Source organism: Thunnus albacares, chromosome 5 (genome assembly GCF_914725855.1).
Source record: "Thunnus albacares chromosome 5, fThuAlb1.1, whole genome shotgun sequence".
Lineage (NCBI taxonomy): Eukaryota > Metazoa > Chordata > Actinopteri > Scombriformes > Scombridae > Thunnus > Thunnus albacares.
In genome coordinates, this window is record NC_058110.1 from 34,652,325 (window position 1) to 34,676,520 (window position 24,196).

The following is a 24,196-nucleotide window of genomic DNA, read 5'->3' on the forward strand; positions in this document are numbered from 1 at the left end:
AGGGATTTCCCCAGAACTGTTAACAGAGATACAAGAGCTTAAGACAGGTGTAGCTTCTCTGAAAGGTCTCAGTGCAGAGATAGCCCAGATCAAAGAAACTTTACATCAGACTAGGTTCCAGCCACAGTCCTATGCCCCACCTGCAGTTAGGCCAGATAGCCATCGCTAACTACTTAAACTAAGTAGTTAGCGATGGCTTCTCTCTCTCCCTCTCGTTCTCCTGCTCTCTCTTGCTCGGTGTGTCAAATGTTTAGTTATTCCTCTGCCTCCTTTAGTGATAGTGGTAAGTGTAATAAGTGTAGTTTATTTGCAGCACTGGAGGCAAGGCTTAGTGAATTGGAAGCGCGGCTCCGCACCATGGAAAAACAATCAGCTGCTAATATAGTTAGCCAGCCCCTAGTATCCGGTGCGGGCCGACCTAGTGTAGCTCCCACTCCCCCGGCAGCTCCCGAGCAGCCGGGAAGCCAGGGCGGCTGGGTGACTGTCCGAAGGAAGCATAGCCCTAAGCAGAAGCCCACGGTTCACCACCAACCAGTTCATGTTTCTAACAGGTTCTCCCCACTCAGCAACACACCCGCTGAGAAACAAACTCTGATTATTGGCAGCTCCATAGTCAGAAACGTGAAGTTAGCGACACCAGCAGCTATAGTTAAATGTATTCCTGGGGCCAGAGCGGGCGACATTGAGTCAAATTTAAAACTGCTGGCTAAGAATAAACGTAAATATGGTACGATTGTCATCCATGTCGGCGGTAATGACTCCCGATTACGCCAATCGGAGATCACCAAGATTAATGTTGAGTCGGTGTGTACATTTGCAAAAACTATGTCGGACTCCGTAATTTTCTCTGGACCGCTGCCTAATCTGACCAGTGATGACATGTATAGCCACATGTCACAATTCAACCGCTGGTTGTCGAGGTGGTGTCCAGCAAACGATGTGGGCTTCATCGATAATTGGCAGACTTTCTGGGGAAGACCTGGTCTGATTAGGAGAGACGGCATACATCCCACTTTGGATGGAGCTGCTCTCATATCCAGAAATATGGCTGAGTTTATTAGTAAACCAAAACCATGACAACCCAGAGTTGAGACCAGGAGGCAGAGCTGCAGTCCTACATGCTTCTCTGCGCTTCCATTAGAGCAGTTACCCACCCAAAACCACATAGAGACTGTGTCTGTCCCCCGACCACATAAATCAATTAAATCCAAAGTAAACAAAAGAAGAGTCATTCATGAAAATCTAGTAAAAATTAAAACCACTACTGCAATAGTACAACAAAATAAGATAATTAAATGTGGACTCTTGAACATTAGATCTCTTTCATCTAAAGCCGTTTTAGTAAACGATTTAATTTCAGATCATCATATTGATTTATTTTGTCTCACTGAAACCTGGCTGTGTCATGAAGAATATGTCAGCCTAAATGAATCCACTCCCCCCAGTCATATTAATACTCATATTCCTCGGGGCACTGGCCGAGGAGGAGGAGTTGCGGCCATTTTCAGCTCAAGCCTGGTCGTCAACCCTAGACCTAAATTTAATTATAACTCATTCGAAAGCCTTGTTCTTAGTCTCTCTCAGCCAACCTGGAAAACTTTACAGCCAGTTCTATTTGTTATAGTGTATCGTCCTCCTGGCCCGTACTCTGAATTCCTACCTGAATTCTCAGAGTTTTTGTCGTATTTAGTCCTTAGTACAGATAAAGTAATTATAGTAGGTGATTTTAATATTCATGTGGACGTTGATAATGACAGTCTCAGCACTGCATTTACCTCATTATTAGACTCAATTGGCTTCTCTCAGTGTGTAAATAATCCCACTCACCGTCTTAACCACACCCTAGACCTTGTTCTGGCTTATGGGATTGAAATTGAACATTTAATAATTTTTCCACAAAATCCTATTTTATCAGATCATTTTTTAATAACTTCTGAATTCCTATTACTGGATTACACACCACTAGACAAAAATGTCCTCACTAGATGTCTCTCTGATAGTGTTGTATATAAATTTAAGGAAGCAATTCCGTCAGTACTGAATTCACTGCCATGTCTCAATACTACAGAGGACTCTTATGTTAACTTCAGTCCCTCCCAAATTGATAATCTTATTGATAGTGCTGCAGGCTCACTAAGACAAACACTCGACTCCATCGCCCCCTTAAAAAAGAAGATAATAAAACATAAGAGGTTAGCTCCATGGTATAACTCCCAAACCCGCAAATTAAAGCAAACATCGCGAAAACTGGAAAGGATTTGGCGTTCCACCAAAGTAGAAGAATCTCGCTTAGTCTGGCAAGATAGTCTTAAAACATATAGGAAGGCCCTCTGTAATGCCAGAGCCGCCTATTACTCAGCATTAATAGAAGAGAATAAAAACTGCCCTAGGTTCCTTTTCAGCACTTTGGCCAGGCTGACAAAGAGTCATAACTCTACTGATCCATGTATTCCTATAGCTCTCAGTAGTAACGACTTTATGAGCTTCTTTAATGATAAAATTCTAACTATTAGAGACAAAATTAACCACCTCCTGCCCTCAACAGGCACCGTTCTCTCCCCAAACACAGGAACCTTGGTAACGGCAGTAAATCCTGACATATATTTGGACTGTTTTTCTCCAGTAGACTTGTCTGAACTAACTTCAATGATCTGTTCAGCTAAACCATCAACCTGTCTCTTAGATCCCATCCCAACTAGGCTGCTTAAGGAAGCCTTACCCTTAGTGAGCACTTCTTTACTAGATATGATCAATTTGTCTTTAGTAACAGGCTATGTACCACAGTCTTTTAAAGTAGCTGTAATTAAACCTCTTCTTAAGAAGCCTACTCTTGATTCAGGTGTTTTAGCCAATTATAGACCTATATCTAACCTTCCATTTCTCTCTAAGATCCTTGAGAAAGCAGTCTCTAATCAGTTATGTGACTTTCTACATAACAATAGTTTATTTGAGGATTTTCAGTCAGGATTTAGAGTGCATCATAGCACAGAGACAGCACTGGTGAAAGTCACAAATGACCTCCTAACTGCATCGGACAAAGGATTTGTCTCTATACTTGTCCTGTTAGATCTTAGTGCTGCATTCGACACAATTGACCATCAAATCCTTTTGCAGAGACTGGAACATTTAATTGGCATTAAAGGAACTGCATTAAGCTGGTTTAAGTCCTATTTATCAGACCGATTTCAGTTTGTACATGTGAATGATGAATCCTCCGTGAAGGCAAAAGTTAGACACGGAGTTCCACAAGGTTCTGTACTTGGACCAATTCTATTCACCTTATATATGCTTCCTTTAGGTAATATTATTAGGAAACACTCCATAAATTTTCATTGTTACGCAGATGACACCCAATTATATTTATCAGTGAAGCCAGATGAACCCAATCAGTTAAACAAACTCCAAACATGCCTTAACAACATAAAGACCTGGATGACCTGCAATTTTCTACTACTAAATTCAGATAAAACTGAAGTTATTGTGCTTGGCCCTAAACACCTTAGAAACACATTATCTAATGATAAAGCTACTCTGGATGGCATTACCCTGGCCTCCAGCACCACCGTAAGGAATCTGGGAGTTATCTTTGATCAGGATATGTCCTTTAACTCCCACATAAATCAAATCTCAAGGACTGCCTTTTTTCACTTACGTAATATCACAAAAATCAGGCACATCCTGTCCCTAAAAGATGCAGAAAAACTAGTTCACGCATTTGTTACTTCTAGGCTGGATTATTGCAATTCCTTATTATCAGGCTGCCCTAACAAGTCTCTAAAGACTCTCCAGCTGGTCCAGAATGCAGCTGCACGTGTATTGACTAAAACTAGAAAAAGAGACCACATTTCTCACTACATTGGCTTCCTGTTAAATTTAGAATAGAATTTAAAATCCTTCTCCTAACTTACAAAGCCCTTAATGGTCAGGCACCATCATATCTTGAAGAGCTCATAATACCGTATTATCCCACTAGAACACTGCGCTCCCAGTATGCAGGCTTACTGGTGGTCCCTACAGTCTCTAAAAGTAGAATGGGAGGCAGAGCCTTCAGCTATCAGGCTCCTCTTCTATGGAACCATCTACCGGATTCAGTCCGGGGTGCAGACACCCTCTCTATGTTTAAGAGTAGGCTTAAAACTTTCCTTTTTGATAAAGCTTATAGTTAGGGCCGACCAGGCTCGCCTTGGATCAGCCCTTAGTTATGCTGCTATAGGCCTAGACTGCTGGGGGACTTCCCATGATGCACTGAGCTCCTCTCTCCTCCTCCTCCTCTCCATCTGTATGCATTCATGTAACATCAATGCATGTCACTAACTTTGCTTCTTCCCCGGAGTTTTTTGTGCTTTCTCATCTCACAGGAAAAGCTAAGTCCCGGGCCGAACCTTCGCGGTCCTTCACAGTCCTGATGGCATCCTTCCCTGGCTGTTGCTGCTCGTGCTTGTTGTTGTTGTTGTTGTGATTTTTTTTTCTTCTGTCCCCCCTCCCCCTTTCCCTCTCTCTTTCTCTCTCTCAACCCAACCGGTCAAAGCAGATGGCCGCCTCAAGCAGACCCCGGCAGATGGCCGCCGGGGTCTGCTTGAGGTTTCTACCCGTTAAAGGGGAGTTTTTCCTTACCGCTGTCACCAAGTGCTTGCTCATGGGGGAATTGTTGGGTCTCTGTATATTAAAGAGTACGGTCTTGACCTGCTCTATGTGAAAAGTGCCTTGAGATGACTTCTGTTGTGATATGGCGCTATATAAATAAAAATTGATTGATTGATTGATTGATAGGGACCCTCAGCCATCTGTTTCACCGCAGCAGTATTACAGCAGCTACAACCAGCCTCAAACATCTGCTCCAATGCGGCCACAGTATGGACCGAATCAGTACACCAATCACTCTGTCCGTGCTCCACGGAGATGTTTTGTCTGCCAGCAGACAGGAGCGAATGAACGCTGCATGCACTGCTACCAATGTGGAAGTGGAGAACATTTTCAGGCTGGATGCAAAATCAGAGGAATCAGACCATCCAGGGAGGCTCCTTTAAACAGGGAATGTTTACCACCACGGGACGGGTGCTAACCGTGACTAGCAAAGAGTCCCACAAATGTGCAAATTGTGGCAGTGCAGACTCACCTGACAAATTGAAACGATGTTCATCCTGCAAAGAGACACTGTACTGTTCCAAAACATGTCAAAACCAAAACTGGGCTGAGCATAAAGGAAAATGCACTCACCTGCCAAGCGCCGGTGGAAAGGCTTCCTGCAAAGGGAAAATTGCTGATACTCCGCCCCTCCTACCTCGAGTTGGCCACCCCCGCAAAGTCACCTCGCTAGTTGGCAGGCAGTGTCTTGTTGAATGTTACCTAAATGGCCACCACCTGCAAGCTCTATGGGACACAGGTTCTCAGGTGTCGGTACTTCCCAGCCACAAGGCTGAGAGATGTTTCAGAGATCCTTGACTCACATGATGACTTGACATTGACTGTCGCAAACGGAACTGAAATGCCGTACTTGGATGGATTGAAACAGTTTTCCGGCTAGCCTCTGAAACTGACCAAGCAGAAGAACTGATCATTCCAGTGCTTATAATGAAAGGCTGGCACCTGTCTCATCCCATCATAGGTTTCAATGTTATTGAGCACATCCTGACAAAGACTGAAAAGACTAAACGGTATCACACAGTGAGGAAAGCTTTCCCAAGCCTCAAAAGAAACAAAGTGAGAGCTTTCATACAGGCTGTTAGCGCAGAGCAAGAAGATGAGTATGCAGTAAAAACGAAGAAAGAGGAGGTTGCAGTTTCAAAACACAGCAGCATCCAAATCAACTGTCGTGTAGCTACACAGCCCTTCAAAGAGGACATGACCATGCTGTTTCAGCCAGACCTGAACCCACAATGGCCAGATGGTCTTGAGTTTTATGACACACTAGTCAGAGTCAGGAAAGGTGTATTCCCAGTCATCACAATTGATGTTTCTAACCCAACTGACCATGACATTGTTTTGCCAGGGCGCACATTAATTGGCACAGTACAAACCATTATGACAGTCCTGCCCGCCCAGGTATTTGAGAAAGTTGCAACACCAGCCACAGTGAGTCACACCAGAATGAAGCCCACAAGTAGTGCCAGTGAACAGTGGGATCCTGTGAGAAGAGTGTCATTCCTTCTCAAAGTCAGACAGTGATATCGGCTGTATTGAAAAGTTGCATATGACCATTTCCCTCAAAGACACTGAACCTGTCAAACGCACATATATATCAGTCCCTAGCCCCCTGTACCAGGAAATGAAGGGTTACCTCCACGACCTAATAGCACAAGGCTGGGTCAGGAAGTCAAACTCCTCATACTCCTCACCCATTGTGTGTGTGCGGAAAAAAGATGGCACCCTTCGGCTGTGCATAGATTACAGAGACCTGAACAGGAAGACCCATCCTGATCGTCAGCCTATCCCTCGGGTCCAAGACATCATGAACAGTTTAGGTGGAAAATCCTGGTTTTCTCTCTTAGATCAGGGGAAAGCTTACCACCAGGGGTTTATGTCGGAAGAAAGCAGACCACTGACAGCTTTTGTTACCCCATGGGGACTTTATGAGTGGATTCGCATCCCCTTCGGCCTCATGAACGCCCCAGCGGCCTTCCAACGTTGTATGGAGGAGTGTTTGGAAGGGCTTTGGGATAACATCTGCATTCCTTATCTGGACGACACACTGGTTTTCAGTAAAACCTTTGACAACCATGTGAATGATGTACAAAAAGTGCTGCAACGCCTCAGAGAGCACGGCATCAAACTCAAGCCAAGTAAGTGTGATCTATTCAAGCCTGAGGTCCGCTATCTGGGCAGAATAGTATCTGCAGAGGGCAGTAAAGTTGATCCAGCCGACTTCGAAGCTGTTAGAGCACTAAAAGATATCAGACCTCAGACTGTGGGCCAACTCAGGAAAATGCTTGGTTTACTCACCTACTACAGGCAGTACATCAAAGACTTTTCACGAAAAGCCAGCTGTCTATATGAGCTCCTAAAAACAGACACAGATGAAGTCTCTGTCAACAGCAGAGAAATAAAAACAAGGCTAAAGAAAGTGAGTCATGTTGTGCCCTCAAATAAACTGATCAAGTGGACAGATCAGCACCAACAGGTACTTGAACATTTGATTGACTGCCTGCTCCATCCACCAGTGTTGGGTTTCCCTGATTTCACTCAGCCATTCATTGTACACACTGATGCATCACACCAAGGTTTGGGAGCAGTACTGTATCAACATCAAGATGGCAAGCTTAGAGTCATTGCTTATGGCTCTCGTTCGTTAACGGCAGCTGAAAAGAACTATCACCTCCATGCAGGCAAGCTAGAATTCCTGGCTTTAAAATGGGCAATCACTGACAAGTTCCGCGATTATCTGTACTATGCTCCAACTTTCACTGTGTATAGTGATAACAACCCGCTCACCTACATCCTGTCGACTGCAAAGCTGAACGCAACCACTTCCAGGTGGGTTGCAGAGTTGGCTGATTTCCACTTTACAATCAAGTACAGACCAGGGAAGGAGAACAGTGATGCGGATGCTTTGTTGAGAATGCCGCTGGATGTAGAGTCACTAATGAGAGAATATTGTGAGGAACTGCTACCTAACACCATCACTGCTGCCATCCAAGCTGTTGAGGTACAGAAAGAGTCCCCTGCAACTTGGTCACTCACAGCTATATCCATGTCAGTTTCAGCTGAAAGTGAGCCAGCCACTGCATCTATCAGCCCCATACCAAAAGAACAGCTATGAGAAGCACAAGAGTCTGATCCAGTTATCTGTCCTGAACTAGAGTGCAAACTGTCAGGTTCCAAGCCACCAGTTAAGGAGCTGAGAGAGCTCAGTCCAAAGACGAAATGCTTGTTCAGGGAATGGGACAAATTGACAATAGATGATGATTGCGTTCTGTACAGAACTACCACTGCCCATGAGCAACTGGTCTTGCCAGAAAGATACAAAGGAAAGGTGTTGGAAGAGTTGCACAATAACATGGGTCACCAAGGCGCTGATCGCACAGTATCCCTAGTACGTGACCGTTTCTTCTGGCCATACATGCAATCAGACATCAAGCACTATGTGACTAAAGCCTGCTCTTGTCTAAAACAAAAAAAAAACCCTGCCATGACACAAGAGCTCCCTTGACAAATATTGTGACAACACAGCCATTTGAGTTGATATGCGTTGACTTCCTCCATCTTGACCGATGCAAAGGCGGATATGAGTACATCCTTGTCCTTGTTGATCATTTCATGCGTTTTGCTCAAGCATACGCCACCACATCAAAGTCAGGGAAAACTGCTGCCAACTTAATCTTCAATGACTTCGCCCTGAAGTTTGGCTTCCCCTCTCGCATCCACCACGACCAAGGGGGAGAATTTGAGAATCGGTTGTTCAGTCAGTTACAGAAACTCAGCGGAGTGGCTGGGTCCAGGACAACGCCCTATCACCCGATGGGGAACGGTCAAGTGGAACGTATGAACAGGACATTGTTACAGATGCTCAAGACACTGACTGATGCACAGAAATCAAACTGGAAGGAGTCCTTGAACAAACTGGTGTATGCTTACAAGTGTACACGTTGTGAAGTGACAGGCTACTCGCCATACTATCTTTTGTACGGGAGATCACCCAGGCTTCCAGTTGATATGCTCTTTGGACTGCACACAGAATCAGGCTCCAGTGACCAGCGAGACTATGTGGAGAAATGGAAACAAGGTATGGAGGAAGCCTATGCCATTGCTAACAGAAATGCTCAAAAGGCTGCTGAAAGGAGTAAAAGGTACTATGACACAAAAGTAAGGAGTTCAGCACTACAACCCGGTGAGCGCGTCCTGATCAAAAACTTGACACCCAGGGGAGGACCAGGCAAACTCCGGAACTATTGGGAGGACACAGTTCACACAGTAGTGAGACGAATGGGGTCTAACCTGCCAATTTATGAAGTGAGACCAGAAAGGGGTAAGGGATGCTCCAGAGTTCTGCACAGAAACTTGCTAATGCCCTGTGATCACTTACCTTTCGAGACATCACCAGAGTTAACAAAATGGAAAAGGGACACAGAAAAAGAAACACCAGCCTGCATCTCAAACTCAGGAATCTGATGAGGACAGCGGGGATGAGTATGAACTCCATTATGAGCCACTCCGAGCCCCCACAGTGCCTGCAGAAAGAAAGGAAACCTTGGGTGAATCGAGGATGGCGCTTGAACACAGGCACCCACCAGTGGAAGAGAGAATTGAAATGCCAGCTCCTGTTGCACCACAAGCACAGTCTCCTGGGGAAGATCAGCTGGAGGAGTCTAGCACACCTGCTGAAAACCTGCCTGGTGAGGAAATAGACTTACCTGTTGGAAATTTGCCTGATGAACACTCACCACATGCCTCTCCCTCGTCAAGTGCTGCTGAACCTGAGGAGCCATCCTACCAGCTGCCACAAAGAGAGAGACACCCACCGAGACGTATGACCTACGATCAGCTTGGCATTCCCTCTTGCTACAGCATCCAGCCAGCAACTCAGATGTTACCTGTCTACCATGCATCAGGACTGGTCCCATGGCTACCACCCCTTCAGCCATACTACTTCCAGCCCCCCTTCATGTATGGACTCCAGCAAACCATGAGCCTACAGACTTGACTAAGTTTGACGAACACCATGGACAATACATAGACTGTTCACACAGACCGTTGCCATGGACTATTCATGGACTGTTTCAAAAACTATTGTCATGGACAATTTGCAGACTGTGTATCATTGCCATGCAAAACTAATGGACTGTTGAAAAACTGCTGATAGACAGTTTATGCATTGGCCAGTCACCGGATATGGACTGTAGCCCTGTGATTATGGACTGTTGAGTCATCAGACTGTGACCTTTGTTTGTGTACCAACTCACAGGAGCCCTTCATTGCCAAGCTCATGAGAGATTGAAAAAAGAAAAGGAGAGAAAATTGTTTAATTAATTGGTTTAATGTCGGGACGACATTTATTTTGTAGGGGAGTATGTGATAAGTTAAAAGAATGATGCACTAAAAGGGCCATACAAGCTTAAAAAGGACAGTACACTTAAAATGCTGTGATAAGGTTAAAAAGATCATAGTCATGAGAAACAATTTATAAGATGTGTTTAAAATGGGTTAAAAAAAAGTAGGAATTCATTATGTCAAAAGAGGTTAAAATTTTAAAATGTCTTTAATTAATTGGATGAATTGTTCATTTCATCCTTTATTGTCAGAGGTTCAGCTATAATGGTATTATCAGTGATCCGCAAAGTAGTCTTAATCTACTAGCGTGAGATCAATTGCTTTTGTCTCCACCCACGTATCCAGGGGAACTCGCGGTGTTTTCTTCATTCGAGTAAACGCTCTCACTGAAGAAACATTACCGTATCACTCTTGTGATTATTTCTCCCCGTTTCAGGTATGTTGTCGACATTTGACACTATTAAGGTGGTTGTAATAAATTTTCTAATATGTTTGAGTGTCAAGTGAATGTATGTGTAACATTTCAAGTGAGTTAAAGTAAAGTTTGCCGAGTATGGTAAAGTGTCTGGCGAGCTAGCTCCCGCTTGTTAGCAGAGTTCAACCCGTAACTACGCCAATTGCTTCCGCCATTTTGTGAATCCAGTTGTCTACATATGTAAATGTATTTTACACAGTTTTTCTATATTGTCTATTTAGTAACTTTTATAAGGTTATGAGAGGTTACTGAGTTACAGCAGTATATTATTTACCAGTAACAGTAGAGAGAATAGGAATTATGTCTCAAAGAAATACTGTATATTTGTGTAACTTGAATAGGGTATGTATGCTACTGTAACCAGCCTGTTAAGCAGGGTAGCCTATGTTTATTTGTAGATTGTGTATATGTTCAATTATTCATTCGAGTAAACGCTCTCACTGAAGAAACGTTACCGTATCACTCTTGTGATTATTTCTCCCCATTTCAGGGGCGTAACATATTCAGTAGGCCATTGTAGAAGATGTAATGAAGCCTTGTTTTGATCAGAAAAATTAAAAGTATGTTTCACACATCTAAACATGAAAACCAGTTAAATTTGACCCTAACACAATAGGAGGGTTAAATGATTTTAGCATCAGGCTGCAACATAACAAAATGTGAAAAAAGAGTCTGTATACTTTTTAAATGCACTGTAATATGCAATTTAGTCAAATATGAACATTTTCTAGGAGACAGATTTGGCTCAAAGGGTAGAAGAACAATATCAAATAACATCTACATTTTTGAAGACAGAATGAACATTTCAGAATAAGCAAGTAAGAAGAAACATGATCAGTTGTGTATCATCAGCATAGAGGTGAAAAATAGCATGTTTATAGATAATATCTGCTGATTAAACAAAAAGAAGAAAGAAAGTGGAAAAAACTGGAATCTTGCAGCACATGTTAACCTGCACAGTACAGAATCCAGATCCAAATCCAAACATCATCATTTGTTTGCTGCGAGTGCAGAGTAGTTTTGGTCCGGATCGCTGCTGTCTGGATCCAGGCTCTGGTAGATGTTGTCTTCACACGAGGAGACTGGAGGACAGTTCTCATTGCTGACAGAAGGACGGTTCTCATTGCTGAAAGATAACTGAAAATAAAACAGGAATGACATCAAACCTAAAATATAGCAGTAACCACGGTAACAGCCCAGATATTGTGTTCTTCAATTGTTTGTTGATATTTTAGTGATAACAACTCGGCAGGCCAGAGGTCTATTAACAATAATTATGATTTTATTTAATTATACTTTGTACACAGTAGTGAAGTAGTTGCAGCCATGAGATTGTTTGTTCCTAACTGCAAAAATAAAATGTCTGCCAACAGTAAGAGTTAACATGTTAACAAGGGCCACTGCCATTATTCCTTGTGTGTTTAAACTCTTTCTGACATTGTCATATTTGTATTTTGTAGATTTTTAAATGTGTGTGAATGAATTGTATATGTGTACTTGTTTGCAAATGTGCTTCCCCCTTGAGGGATGAATAAAGTATTTTTGAATTGAATTGAATGAGACATACATTGTTATAGAAATTCACCACCATGTTTCTGCTGTCTGAGGTTCCTCTGGTGTTCAAACCAGAGTTCCTCCTCGTCTTCAGTTTGTAGAGGAGCAGCAGAACAACAGCCAACAGCACAACAACCACAGGCACGATTATAGCCGGAGGCAAGAAGTAACTTGGTTGAGGGACATAGGAGTCTGGTTGGGAAGGAAGAAAGGGAGAGATATGTAGTAGTTTAAAAGACTGGGATCTTTTGTCTTGTATTAGTAGCTTAAAGGTTCCCTGTGGAGTTTTTGACTATAAGTAGCTTGTTTTTACATGTGGATCTACATTGTGCACATGTGGTTGACGTGATACACAATCCTGCCAGTGGTTTCACATCATCCCACTGATCTACAGGATGCAGGAACCTGCCCAGAAACACAGCAATGCACCAACAAAAGCAGGAGAGAAGAAGACTGCAAGCAATGCAAGATTTAAAATACTTTAAATAATCAGCTTTGCAAATATTTTATGATTGAGGAAACATATTCAACACTTATGTTGGACCTAAAGGATACACTCAGCATGTTTTGGTGAGTAACACTGAATATAAATATAACCTTGTTTACAAGAAAACTACACAGGAAACCTTTATCATAAATGAGATCTTCCTGTTGAAAAAACATCTCAGACTTTGGTCTGAATGTTTAATTATCTTACATCATTAGAAACGTAGGATGTGTTTAAACATTAGAAGTGAAGATAACAAGGAAATTTATTGTAAAATTGAATGTGAAATGTTTTCTTCTAGGTGCTGTACTGTCTTATGTGCAGAAACACATGTTGGACCATCTTGTTATTCTTATTAGACAACGTTGTTATGCTGAATTTGACTGTTTTAAGAGGACGTTTTGTTGCAGAGAGACAGTGATGGACAGATGGACAGACATGAACTGTCCTGTACCTGTAAACTGCTCTGTGGTTTCAGGGAAAGATGATGAAGGTGTGAAGCTTCCTGAACTGGAGATTAAACTCTGTGTTGTTGTTGATGTGGAGGCTGATGGGACTGATGTTGGAAAAGGTCGGAGAGTCCGGTTTGGTTTTGAAGTGGTTGGAGCTGTGAACAATGAAAACACATTGAAACAATCAGATACTGAATCAATAATGCAGAGAAATGAGATGCTGCTCTAGACAGAAAGATCATATTGACAGCATCCATCACATACACAAGAAACACGCAGCATTAAATATGTTAATGAAGTAAATGATTAAGATTATTTATGTGAGTTTGTTCTATTATTATTAAGTCTTGTTATTTGATTTTTGATTACAGAAGAGTAAGAAAATAACATCCACAGGTTGGTTTTCTGACATTAAACATAAAGGCACAAATGTCTGAAAAGGTTTTTAAAAATCATACAAACTGATTGTTGTAAATTTAAAAACTAACATTATAAAGGCAACACATTTTACATCAGATTACTTTGTGACTCTACAAATGAGTTTCATCTTTAGAAACATTTTAGAGTATGATGTCTTGAACATTAAGGAACCTGAGGAACCGTTCTTCTCTATGTTACCTAATGTTAATAGAAATATAGAAAAGGTCCCAGGTTGGACAACTAGTATGACTCTGCCAACCTCAGCACTCCTCTTGTTGTCACAAATCAACTTCTGGCTGTAACCCGAAAAAATAAGATATTTGTTTCTGTCATGTCATTTCCATCAACTCTTTAAATTTTGTATTCAGATTTCTTTTGTTTTAAGATGATTTTTGGACATTTTATGCCCTTATTTGATAGTGATAGTGGAGAGAGACAGGACATGTGGGGAGTAGAGGGATGACATGCAGCAGACAGTTCAGCCAGCTGGGAATCAAACTGAGGACTCGCTGCTCAGGGCGTTAGTGTCCATGTGATAACCACTCAGCTATCAGGTCACCCCCAAAATTCATTCTTTTTTTATTTTAACCCTTTCATGCATTTTTAAATAAAAATACGACAAATTTTCATAATTTAAACCATTTAACAATTTTTATTCATTGAACAGAATGTGGACAGAAAATTAAATATAAAACTCACCATCGACAACAATGATCGAGAACGTGTAGGATGAATCTGGAGACAAAGCTCTGCCGTAACCACACCTGTACCATCCTGTGTCTGACTTCTTCAGCTGTGTGATGGTCACATACAGTCCAAATACAGATCCTTGTGTATATTCAATGCTGTATCTGCCATTCTGAGCTCTGTTCTCTTCTGTTTCAACCAGGATGTCTTCATCTTTTTTGCATTCATCCTTACAGAAGAACTTCCTGGTTACATTGACAGTATCGAGGCATCCTCTTGTGATATTTTCTCCCACAGTTTCTGCATGGGAGAGACGAGTGTTTTGACCCAACGTTGCAGCTGAAAAGATGAACAATCAACAGTTACTGTCTGTACTTCTTGTAAGATGCTGCAGTCTGATCACAATATTTCGTGCTTCACATTTACACAGATGCACAGAGTCACACTGGGAGCTGCCCAGTTCAACCAGTCTGACTGCTGGAGTAATGATTTCATCCAACATTGATACACTGAGTCAATATATCATAAACGTCTCACATTCTTCAACAATTTAATTAAATTCAATCCGACTTCATTTATTCTTAAGCTTCAGAATCATTAAATGGGATGAACATAGTAAATATATCAGGTTTTATGACTTTCAGTAGAAACTCACCATCTGTAACTGTGATGTCAAAGTCACAGTAATCATCTGGGACCGAAGATCCACCCAAACCACATCTGTACCGTCCTGAGTCTGACTTGGTCAGCTGTGTGAAGGTCACAGTCACAATTCTTCTTCCAGAAGATTCGTCTTTATATCTGATGCTGTATCTACCACTCTGAGCTGTGACATCTTCTGTTTTAATGAGAATGTCTTCTTCTTTACATTCTCCTTTACAGAAGAACTTGGTGCTTCCAGATGAAGTCAAGTAGCAACTCAGTGAACCACGTCCTCCTTCAGCTCCAGCATAAAGGTTTATTGCATTGACGAGTCCAGTGTTTCCATCCTGCAGTGCTGTTGGAAAGATGAACAGTGAATACTGATGATCAATACTTTGTGTATTGTAGACTTACTGTAAACAGACTGCAGATTAATGAGGGCTAATCCATCAGTTCACAGAGAAGCAGAGATGATACAGAGGCAGCCATTAGCAAAGTTTTCACTGACTGTACAGCAGTTGCTGTTGTTCTACTTGTAGCTGCAGTTGTAGTCACAGTGTCTCTGTGTAACGTCTGTTTTTCAATGTTTTTCTTTCATACTTTCTAATATCAAACACATTAATGAGCAACAAATATTCATGATGGATGGTTCATATGTTTAGATTATAGAGATGTTGTAATTAGTAACAGAATAATTTAGAGAACGACAGGAAAACTAATTAACATGACAGCAACATGAAAACTTGTGTGATACAAATCTGACATTTGTTAAAATGAACACAATGAATGTCCAGAAGCAGTTTGTGCTGCAGCTTTACAGACACAGTCAGGTAATCAGTCCTCACCTGATAAGAAGCAGAAGAACAGAACATGGTGGATATTCATTCTGAGTTTGATCCTGATGCAGAAAATCATCAAACTGTCAGAGAACTGCCTCTATATGTCTGTCTGATCAATGAGGAAGCTGACGATTATTTAAATTAACATTCCTTCCTCTTCCTCCTTCTCTCTCTCTCTGTCTCTCTCTCTCTCTCTCTCTCTCTCTCTCTCTCTCTTTCTCTCTCTGTCCGTGTTTGCCAAATGATGATGATGATGATGATGATGATGATGATGATGGTGTTTAAGGGTACATTAATGAATAATTCTATTTTTGACCCCATTATATGACCCATATGACCTCTGTAGAATTATTCAGACACATTAAACACCAACAAACCAAACATTCCAGTATATAAACACACCAGCATCTCACAGCACAATATATTGACCTCATACAAATCTTTACATACTGTATAATATCCCAGGAGATATCCAACAATGAAGATTAAATAAATATATACACACAGTATAATATATATGAACACAACGAGTGTAATATTAATGTGTGTAGATCAGTGGTTTCATGATGAAGCTGCTGACTGAACATAAGGATAATCACTTTACCCAATTCATGAGAACCATATAAACATTTAATATATAGTTATCTGTTTACGCCCCTAACAAATTTGACCACGAATTTTTTCATAACCTATGTGGGATACTTTCAGAACTCCAGGATTTTGCTTTAATCTTAGGAGGCGATATGAATGCTGCCTTAGATCCTAATTTAGATTGCTCAGTCTTACAGGATCATCGTTCTCATTCTCAAATATCAGCTTCAACCTCTTTGTCACATATGATATCAGAATTTAATTTCCTAGATGCATATATAGTGGTTAACCCTTCAGCTAGGCAGTATAGCTTTTTCTCCAATAGACAGAGATCCTACTCACGCGTTGACTATATTTTTATCTCCTCAGGAATCTCTGAAATATATGATGCAACAATGCTTCCCTCTCCTTTGTCTGACTATTCTATCCTATTGGTTAAATTTATTTTATGAAATTCACCCGGTAAAGCATCGCGCTGGCGATTCAACATCACTCTTTCAAAAAATACTGATTATTGTAAATATTTCAGGTGTGAACTTGACAAATTTATGTCTGAGAACGCTGGTACTGTGGATGATCCTCGGATATTTTGGTACGCATTAAGGGGGTGCATTAGGAACATTACCATATCTTTTGCTTCTCATCTTAATAAAACTCGATTTAGTAAAATTCATGAATTGGAATCAAAGCTTTTTGAATGGAAAAGCAACAACAGTTAACATTTTGTGAGATTAGAGACCAAGATATTCAGGTAAGACGCATAGAATTAGATTCTCTTCTTAGACGTAGAGCCGAATTTCTCATTCATAAAACTAGAAGAAATTATTATTTTCATCTTCTTGCTCAGAGATTGAGATATGATGACAAATTCTCTACTATTTCCGCTATCAAGTTTAGTCACTCGTATGATATTTTTTCCAAACCCGAGGAAATAAATAGTGAATTTAGAAATTTTTATGCAAGGTTGTACTCTTCGGAAGTTACCCTAGACAGAGATAGATGTGATATTTTTTTTTCAGAACCTAAATCTCCTGACCTTAAATCAGGAGGAGTCTGATCAACTACAGGCCCCTATTTCCCTTGAGGAACTCGAAAATGCCACACAACTAATGAAAAAGGGCAAATCACCAGGTTGGGATGGTATTCCTCCTGAAGTTTACCTGGTGTTTTGGGATCGCTTAGGTAAATTTATGTTACAGATGATCACTACTTCTGTTGATAGAGGATTTTTTAATAGTGATACTAACTCTGCCGTTCTCACTGTTCTTTTAAAACCAAACAAAGACGCCACTCTTTGTAACAATTAAAAGCCCTTGTCAATTTTGAATGCCGAAATTAAAATATATGCTAAAGTGTTAGCCATCAGACTTGAAACACATATGACCAAACCATCATGATCAGTCTGGTTTTATTAAAACCCATCAAGTGGCAGATAACATACGTAGATTACTCCATGTGATCAACTTCTCTCAGGACATTCCCTCATCTTGTGCAGTCCTTTCTTTAGATGCTAAACAGGCTTTTGATCGCCTAGAGTGGGAATATTTATGGTATGTACTTGACAGATTCCACTTGGGTCCAAATTTCATTAAGATGATAAAATCGTTATATGCTAATCCCTCAGCTATGGTCATTACAGGGAACATTTTGCGTTCTATCACCTTTATTATTTGCCCTTTCACTTGAGCCATTAGCTCAAAAGATAAGGTAGCATCCATTGATTTCTCTTATTATTTTTTGTAACACATCTCGCCACATATCATTATTTGTCAGAATATGAGATTAACTGGTCTAAGTCATCATTACTTCCATTAAATTCATTTTTTGACCCCTCAACTATACCTTCACACATTCCAGTGGTGAAGTCCTTCAAATATCTGGGAGTGGATATTTTTCCATCCCTATATTTAATTACAACTAAAAACTTTCAGGGCATTTTAAATCCTTAAGGGATACTGGGACAAGATTCACAGTCTCATCTCTAAATTTATTTGGAAGGGCAAGCATCCTCGCCTAAAATTGACAACTCTGCAACGTGGTAGACAGGAAGGACTAACTGTCCCCAACTTCAGGTTGTATTTTTGGTCTTTTGTGTTGCGCCCGTTATCAATCTGGTTAGACCCCAATGCATCAGTCTCATGGCGGGCTCTTGAGGAAAACCTTGCCTCCCCACATCGCTTACAAGACCCAACATATTCAAGCCTGTCTCCTAAACTCTTCAAATCCAAGCTGGGCCCTATTATGTCTTTCCTTTTAACAACTTGGCACTTTGTAGAAAAAGCAACTCACTCTCAGTTAAAGTGACATAATCACAGTCCCATTTTTCATAATTATGCTCTTCTTACAGGAGGTACCCCGTTTTCATTTCCTCAATGGAGTAATAGAGGCATCCACTCATTGTCTGACATCTGTGAGGGAACTGGGCGCCACATGGGTGGGAGGGAGGGAGGGATTACCCTTTGTTAGCTATAGGGTGATAAGTATCTCAAACATCCAGTCCAATAATGGATTTTTCAGCAAACTAATTGAATAAGCATTACCGCAGTAAATGTTCAAGCAATCTCCTAACTGTTAAGTTGAATGGTATCGGTCTAACAGTTTATTATCATGAATTATGAAGATATGTATTCAGTCTGCTCATTTGAGAAAATGAACGCAACTGTAGTTTATCTTAATTGCTTGAAGAATCCCTAAAATTGTCTGCTCTATTGTCAATTGTGTTGTGACAGATCATTATTAGTATGGACTTTACTGGAATGTTTCAAATCTGTTGCCCCCTTCACGTTATAGTGGGATATATTATGTATATATTATGTTATTATATGTTATTTTACTTTGTTATTTTGTGTTGTTATTGTAACAAATTCTGTTATGTTTTTTCTTTGGCAATAAAAACAATTGGTAACAAAAAAATATATAGTTATGAGGTATAAAGACATTTTATTAAGTCTCAGTATTTATTATAACTTCTCCTATGAAGACATATTTTATATTATTATAACTGAGTTTTACTATGTTGTCATTCATTATCCATTTATACAGCAGCAAACATGTCTGGGTGCCAACAAGAGTTATAACCATTTATCAAATATCTATATACAGTTTATAAATAATAAATATGGGGAGGGTATTCAAGACAACTGTTACCGATATATTTTTAATATTATATATATTTTTATTCATAAATCAAACTAATTGAAGGAAGCAATCAGAAAATGTTCAGTTAAGCCTTTGTTCAGAAAAAAAAGTTAGTTCAGTGACAGATATCTTGGCTGTCACTGAGACTTTATCACAACTGCTGACTGCAAACTTTCCTGAACTTTCCTGAAGTTTGAAGTAAGCGGAAACAACAAGTTTCAAGTTTGCAGTCATCAGAAATAAGTTTGAAGTTTGAAGTCAGCGGAAACAACAAGTTTGAAGTTTACAGTCATCAGAAATAAGTTTCAAGTTTGAAGTCAGCGGAAACAACAAGTTTGAAGTTTGCAGTCATCAGAAATAAGTTTGAAGTTTGAAGTAAGCGGAAACAAGAAGTTTGAAGTTTGCAGTCATCAGAAATAAGTTTGAAGTTTGCAGTCAGCAGAAACGAACAGAAACAAGTTCTGAATCTGAAGATCTGTATTTTTTGTCCTCTTCGTACAAACTAGTGACTTTTCTGTGTATAAAAACGCTGTCTGTTTCACACACTGACCACAAAAAGTTCACTGAGAGGGAGAATCACTGGGGAAGCAGCGCTTGCTTCTCTCTTTTCTGCTCATGGAGGCGGTTATCCACACAAATGGCAAAGGAATTCAAATCAACAAGTTCAGCAGGTTCAGGATAAGATACTAATTTGTCTTTAATTAAATCAGACAAGGGAAAAATACAGGTTGGAGTGACTCCTCATTCCCTCCACTTTCTGCTGACACCTTTCGGAACTCCATGGCGTATTCTGCAACACTCTGGAGACCTTGGTAGAGGGAGGAAAGTCTCTTGGAAGCATCCCTAACCCCTACTGGATGGTCAGTCACCTTACAAATCTCTAAAGTGAAGGCAGAGTAAGACGTGGTGACTGGAGGACTGCTTCTCCCACACTGCTGTCGCACAGGTCAGGGCGTTTCCCCAGAGGAGGCCCATGAGGAAAGCATTTTATCGTGGAGTAAGACTGCTGCTGTTGGAAAACAAGATCACTTTGAATTAGGAATTATTGACATAATCTCAAATTTCCATCATACCATTTAGGAGAGGAAACCTGTGGTTCCCTAACAGACGGTGGAGTTGGAGCAGCTGGGATCAGTGGACTGGGAGTGGAGCTAGCATACGGGTTTAGTCTATTCTGGATGCTGGACACGTTCCTGCAGAGCTTGCGGAGGCTGTCCATTATGTCCCGCAGAGTCTGGCTATGCTTGGATATGCTTACTGTCATGTATTAAGGCTGAACCCACATTCAGATGCTAGACAAGCAGGCAAGGTGAAAAAAACAAGTGTTTTATTGAGACAGGCAGGGATGGTGAGATGGTGGCTGGGTGGTGTTTGGGCTGAGGTTGGGGAGAGGACTCCGGGAGGAGGCTTGACAGAGGGAATCCTGAGGTCATGTGAACTATAGCAGAGTTAGTTTAGTGACCAGCTGTGTATGCATGTTGTAAATGATCCTCTCCAATATTTTGCTGAGTAGACTAATTGGCCCAACAGAATGCAGCCCACTTTATCTTTTGGCAATTATATGACTTTAGATTCTTTCCATAGTGCAGGGCACAGAGCTTGTCAAACATCTGTTAAAAATATGACATATAGGGATAGATAAATATCTGGTGTTACGTCCCTAGTCTAGGGGAAACCTGGACATAACATGTTTAGAGCCCCCGCTCTTCCCAGGCCCAAGAACGGTCAGCCCGACAACCATCAAAGTTCACTGTGGCAGTTTATTTTGCAGAACTTCGGAGCTGAGCAATGCCAAAAACAACAACCGAAACTAAACTAAACCCCCACCCTAAACTTCCCTATCAAAAAACAAAAATAGAAACAAAAGACAAGGCATAACCTAACTCTCCTCAAGAAAAACAGGAGAAAAAAGGTTCACACAAAAAAAGGGCCTCTCACTCCTGCGAATTAAACTGCTACCTCAGTTTGTGCAAATATTTACAATGTACAACATTGAATCTGCAGCACTTTACCACTCCTATACATGACTGACACACACACACACACACACACACACACACACACACACACACACACACACACACACACACACACACACACACACACACACACACACACACACACACACACACGACTAGTAGAATGGGCCTCCATTGTTGGACATGGGAGAAAGAGCGAGAGAGCGGGAGCCGGCATCAGCTGGTGTTTAAATCATCCGTTCTGGCCAATCAGCTGTCCCGGCACCCAGGCCAATCAGGGAGCACCACCTGCACGTAATCAGACATGCACACACTAGAAGGGTAAGGAAGAGAGAGAGCAGTTATTGTCAAAATAGAAATACAGATGGCCAGCAGGGGCAAAAAACACAATAATGACCAAGGGTCATAACACTGGCTGCAGCTTTGAGTAGTTTGCTATCCATATTGTCAATACCTGGAGATATATCATTAGAAAGGTGTTTTTAACCATATCTACATGTACTTGTTTGAACTCAAATGTGCACTGCTTCTCCTTTATAATATTGTTCTTAATCAAAGCATATGACAGAGAGCTATGCGGTGGAGCCATGCTAGCTCTTAATCGTTCAATTTTGTTAATGAAAAAATTGTTAAAATAATTTGCAATTTCCTAAGGCTTTATGATAGAAACACCTTCACAGCTCACAGCTGGCTGGCAGGCTGTGAATGAAACAACAGTCCTGTTGGGACTGGCTGTCAGTGCAGGGTTCTTGTACGGAAATGGTGATGACTTGATAGGTGTATTGATTCCAGATGATGGGCAGGTGTGCAGAGAAAGAGAGAGAGAGAGAGAGAGAGAGCAAGGGGGTAAAGGGAACTAACAGACAGATAAAACCAAAATACATCAAGTACACAGCACTCATACTAAAAAGGCTGAAAATAAAACACACTCACAGCAGGCAGGCAGATGTCACAGAGGAGGGGTCATGACAGTTCAGGTGTTTTGTTTTGGGGTCACAGTCAATAACAGCCATATTTCTCATTATAAATTATTCAGTATTATTCCCCCTTATCCCCTTCAAAGTCTCCGTGAGATGTGACACACATCTCTTCTCCCATTCCTAGAGACATTTTGTGTAGTTATCTTTTGTCAGTGTGTTCAGAGCCTCCTGCATTTCTTCCACAGTGGTGAATCTTGTCCCTTTCAACCCCAATTTTAGTTTCACCAAGCCGTAGAATGTGGCCAATTTTTTTTCCTAGGATGGAAAAGTCAAGACCCACCCTTCTCTGCCTCTGATTGGCTAGTACTCGTTGCCTTTGTTGGTTTGGTTGGTTTGGTTTAGGCATGAGGAGTGAGCCCTTCAGAAAGTAACAGTTTTGATTGGTGCAAGAGTTTCAAGGTAATACCTCGTGGTTGAAACATCTTATCTTTAATGTCCAAGTAAGGAGTAACCGGTGATGTAGGGGCATCTCTGGGCAAAAGGCTTTTATTGATACAGCTCCCAACCCAGAGTTGGGAGAACTGAAAGCCAACTTTGATGTGTAGAGTGATGCTTTTCCATCTTCCCTTGGAGCTTCAATAAACTTTCATTTGTGGCACACAGAGATCTTGACTGAAGAGTCTTTATTTTCCCACCCTGCACTCATGCTGACAATGACTTTCAGGAATTTGAGTGTCCCCCTCACATATTCTAAGAACACCTAACAGTATGATGCCCTTGAATAAAGGATGACCTTTTCAATAAAGGACCTAAAGCCTAATTTCTCTAATTCCTCTCTCCTCACATGGTTTCCTTGTGTCTCTCCATGCACCGGCGGTGGGAGGGGCTAAGATGAAAGGAAAAGATGCAAGTGAGGGAAACGTGGACACAGTTAAGAGACAAATAAGAGACTTGTCACCTGTAGCGCTACCTGGGATTGCTTTACACACTGTGGCATCATCTTGTGGTTAAATCAAAACAAATCCTCCAAATTCCAGTTTCATTTCCAATAAATTGTATGAAAGCTTAATAATAACAGTTAGATTGAGCTTGTAAGGAAACTCCTCAAGTCACTGCAGTCTATGTGGTGTGTTTAATCTATTTTTCCAAAATGCTTCACATTTCAAAAGCAGCAGATCCAGAAGCCACCTCACTTATTGCTGTTCACTTTCTCAAAGCCTTGATAGTGAAGACCAGAAATTGTGTCTGTGCTGTAGAAAATGTTGTGCTAAAGAAGTTAGATCGTGTCTCTAATAGTGTTTTTATGTTCTGAAATCTGAATTTACAATTGTCGTTTTGTCTTCCTCACATACATCAAGCCACATGGACATTTCAGCATGTAAACAACTGCTGGCACAAGTAATATGTCACTTCAAATGCCCCATTAAAGGTCTGTGCTGAACAGGGATGCCTGAACTCTTTAGTGCAAGTTGTGTTGTTGAACGTATGAGGTTATCATTGACTTCAGGATGACTTTTCAAATCTGAGAATGGTGAATCAATGAGAAAGATTTTTGCCTCTCGTTTGCAAAAAGAGGAGAGAAAAATGTACTGAAACAGAGTTTTAGGAGACAAATTAAAGACGACTTGACTGAAAAAGTCAGTCTATTTGGATGAGAAAAAGTTGAACGAGTGTTTTGATGTTGCTGAGGAGCTGATGAAACCTGAAACTCCTCAACAAGCAGCAGGGGCAGCAGGAGCAGCAGGAGCAGCAGGAGCAGCAGGAGCCCAGGTAAATTATCAACACCTGTTTGCTTCATCTTGAGCTTTCTATTTGACTTTCTTTGTCATTTTCATCTGTATTTTTTAAGATTCTCTGAGTGTCAGTGTCTCACCAGCAGAGGCTGTTTTGCTCTTAATGACAAAGTATAAATCTGCTGCAGCCTTGAATTATGGTGTTATATTAAAATAAAATAATAAATATTAGTGTTTATTATATTAATGTTTTTTTTATTTATCCTGCAAGATGTTATGTTTGCAACAGTTCATT

The 24,196-nt window shown here is 40.9% G+C and overlaps 1 protein-coding gene and 1 long non-coding RNA gene across 3 annotated transcripts in view; one reads left to right on the top strand and one right to left on the bottom strand.

Moving 5' to 3' along the window:
- LOC122981774 overlaps positions 1-24,196 on the top strand; it is a 299,214-nt gene that overhangs the window by 216,827 nt on the left and 58,191 nt on the right. The gene's annotated exons all lie outside the window — the stretch shown is intronic.
- The window catches only part of LOC122981832, a 28,691-nt gene continuing 17,538 nt past the window's right edge, over positions 13,044-24,196 (bottom strand). Inside the window, exons 3-4 of one of the 2 annotated variants that reach the window (XR_006403328.1) lie at positions 13,632-13,668; positions 13,044-13,107 (exon numbers count right to left, since the gene is read on the bottom strand). This is a non-coding gene — a long non-coding RNA (uncharacterized LOC122981832). Of the gene's footprint in view, positions 13,108-13,393; positions 13,669-24,196 lie in introns of those variants that run through there. The other variant, XR_006403327.1, reaches the window with a different exon arrangement.